We start from the raw sequence: 3,435 nt of genomic DNA, 5'->3' as shown, positions 1-3,435 counted from the left end.
ATGTATGTTGTATGTTTGATCATTATGGATATTTAGGTATTTTATGAAAAAAATTTGCCTAGTAATTTGAAAAGTTGGTCATTTTTAGCAATTAGAAAATAACTTTGATGTCAAAAAATAAGGTTGAGTGCAATTAAAGCTTCAAAATAATATTTTGAACAATTCCTAGTAATATGATGAAATTCTAAAATTGTGAAAATTTTCTCAACTATATGTTGTTTATCAATATAGCATTATGTGCATTTTTTTATTACAATGCAATTATATCTGCACTTATCTACTGGAATTATGTGATTTTGTTGAGATCTAATATTAGAAGAAGTTATATTGTGATGAATGCATTGGGAGTCATAAGGATTTGAATTTTTGAATATATAATATGTGTTATGCATTTGAGAGTCATAATGTCATATTTTTTGATATACTAGCATATGGAGTCATAAAAGATCAAAATTTTGATATTTATTTTTGATATGAAGTATATGAGTGTAAGAGAAATTTGTTGCTTTCCATTCTTATTTATAAAGTACTTATTTATTTAATTTCAATGCAAAGTCAGGAAGTTTGTTATATCTCAGTTATATGTAAGAAATGTTCTAGTCAGCATATTTAGTATAATAAATTATTATTAACTACTTTTATGTTTGATTAAACACATAATGAATTAATTATTAAAAATTTAGATAATTTGGTCTGACCTACTGAGCGGTGCTGTCTCAAATCTATTTTGTATTCTATTTCTGATCAAGAAAATGATAAAGAGTCGGTTGAGCAGCTGTGACCTCAGGTTTTAATCTATCAAAGTCGGTATATGTACTTTTTGGTTTATTGATTTTTGTATAGTCATGAATATTTATTTTTTACTCTATTTTAATTTTTAACCATGTACTGTAGTGCATATATTGTATTGTATATATACATTTTAAAGACGAATGAAATAAAAAAGAAATTTATGGATGTTTACTTTATGTTTAGTTGGAAGTTAATTAGTAGCACCGCAGTCTATTATAAATTTAAAAATTTTGAAGTCATCAAAATTTTGTGGACTTCAAAACTTAGATCATGGGTTTGGCCAATTATCATTCAACATGATATGATATGTTCTATATGTGGATCATATTGGATTAGTTGTAACAATATCTATTTTGATATCAAAGCATAATTTTGGATGATCTATTATAAATAAGAGCTATAAAAAAAACATTGGCAGTCAAGTAAGATAGTTATGGTGTCACAACTCACAACCCAATCCGATTAAGATAAGTCATATCGTGTTGAGCTGTGACAGACAAATCCCAATATTTTGTTTTGAAATATTTTAGATTCTCTTTCAATATTCATTTTAAATAAACTATATACTACAGAGCTACTAAAACGTCCAAATACTAAAAATAAACTCGTCCATAATATTTTTTATTTCATCAAAATGTATATACACTATAGTACATGACTACATACATAAACTATATAACTGAATAATAAAGTAATCATGATTGTACAATAATCAAAACATAGAAATATCTATACATTCAAATCTAATCTTGAACTACTAATCAACAAGATCCTTTGCTTCTCTATATCATAAAAATCAAAAGTAAAATCACAATGAACTACAACAGCTCAACATACCACACAAATTGATCTAAATTTCTAAATTCTTTTATTAAATATTTTGCTAAAAGTAGTTAAATACAGTCTAATAAATCATTGTATTGAAAAATATAGTAAGAGCATTACATTTATCTAATTATTTAAATAATAATACTGAGCATATAAATAAATTGAAATTCTTACCATAGAGTTATTCATATCACAAGTAATTCATATCACGTTTCTCAGACCCAAATAAAATTTCAAAGAATTTTGGCCTTTTATAACTCCCTTTTATGGTTATAGCACCAGAATATGCCGGTAAGCATTAAAATATGACTTATAACTACCATAATATTCATTAACCCAAACATAATCTCAAAAGATTCGGATCCCTTATCCATCCCAACATATATAATTTAATCATATATATACATTTTTATCATAGTGTAACACTTAAAATATAATTGAGCATGTGTCAAAATTGCACAATTTTTTATAATGGTACAACAACAACAACAACAACATCAAGCCTTTATCCCACTACGTGGGGTCGGCTACATGAATCCTTTTTCTCCATTGTGTCCTATTAAAAGCCAAATTCTCGTTTAAATCTAATAAAGACAATTTTTTATAATGGTAATTAACAAAAATTCTAATATGGAGATCAAGTTCTACATAAATATATTTCAGGATAGTGCTTTGATATCCAAGACTCCACATAGGATGACACCCAAAAGACATTGATATTTGAAGGTGCAGCTTCAAAAATTGGGTTGAAGGTGTAGCTTCAGAAGTTGTTTGACAAAGATTTTGTCCATTCAAGTGTATCTAGCTATCTCTGTTTGGCCCCTATTCTATTTACGAAGAAAAAGGACGGTACTATCACTATAGGAAATTTGTTGTTTACCAGCGATCCAATGACTACCGGTAATACCAGTCGTTAAACTAGCGGTTAGACTACCAGTATAACTGACGATTTTTAATAATGCACTGTCGAAAATTCTGGTGGCAAACTGATCGCTGGATATACCGCTAGTTTTTTTAGGCATCGAGTATTATCGGCGATTTGGCCGCCGGTGTTAAGTGAGTTTTTTTCGGAGGCATACATCAGCAGAAAAATTCCGGAAATTGACCTAAAATTGGTCGCCATAGCCTTCATCCTCATTTCTTCGTGTTACTAAATTTCGACCTGACGCTACTCTCGCCCTCGCCTCCGACCTGCGTTCGCAGGACTTCGGCTGCCGATGCCCTAACTATAGCCGCCGATGCCCTCACTCCACCCACCGACGCCCTCACTCCGGCCTGCAAAGTCTCTGATCTCCCGCCGGCGCTTGCAGACTCTTTTTTTTTCTTTAATCATGGATGTACTCAGTCGACATTTGCAAGAGGATGTAACTTAACTTTTTAATTTTTTTTTGTTGATAATCTTCTTGTTGATAAGTCTAGATAGGGAGTTAAATGTAAACTTGAATTTTGAGAAAATCTTAAACCCATATCATTTTACTTTAGTCATGGATGTTCTCAGTAGACATCTGCAAAAGGGTATACCCTTATTATTATTATTTTTTTGCTTATGATATTATTCTTGTTGATAAGACTTATTATTTTGACTTTTTGCTTATGATATTTGCAAGAGAGTATCGTATTTATTTTTTGTTATATTTAATTTAAGTAATTCATTAAAAACTATTTTAAATTGTAAATATTTATATTATTTTTAAATTATAAATATTTATATTATTTTAAATTGCCAATAATTTATTATAAATTATTTTAAATTCTACCAATATTTATATTATTTTAAATTGCAAATATTTATATTATTTTAAATTGCCAATAATT

The sequence above is a fragment of the Dendrobium catenatum genome, unplaced genomic scaffold, assembly GCF_001605985.2.
Source record: "Dendrobium catenatum unplaced genomic scaffold, ASM160598v2 fragScaff_scaffold_156, whole genome shotgun sequence".
NCBI lineage: Eukaryota > Viridiplantae > Streptophyta > Magnoliopsida > Asparagales > Orchidaceae > Dendrobium > Dendrobium catenatum.
Note: the sequence above shows the minus strand (reverse complement) of the source record.